Below are 224 nucleotides of genomic sequence, written 5' to 3'. Positions count from 1 at the left end.
ACACATACTTACCATGTTCACACTTCCTAATCATACACAACGCATGACACACTTCACACTCACACTCAGTCACACACACATCACATTCATGTCCTCTTTCTCTCTCTCCAAGGCAACCCCAGCCCTCAAGTCCAGCAGATGGCAGAGCCCTGAGAGTGACAATTGTGAGCATTTTGAGTAGAGAAGGGTGGCGGCTCCCTGGGGCTGCATCCTCTGGCAACCAC

This window comes from Tupaia chinensis, unplaced genomic scaffold (genome assembly GCF_000334495.1).
Source record: "Tupaia chinensis unplaced genomic scaffold, TupChi_1.0 Scaffold000627_1, whole genome shotgun sequence".
Classification (NCBI taxonomy): domain Eukaryota; kingdom Metazoa; phylum Chordata; class Mammalia; order Scandentia; family Tupaiidae; genus Tupaia; species Tupaia belangeri.
This window is presented reverse-complemented; position numbering follows the sequence as displayed.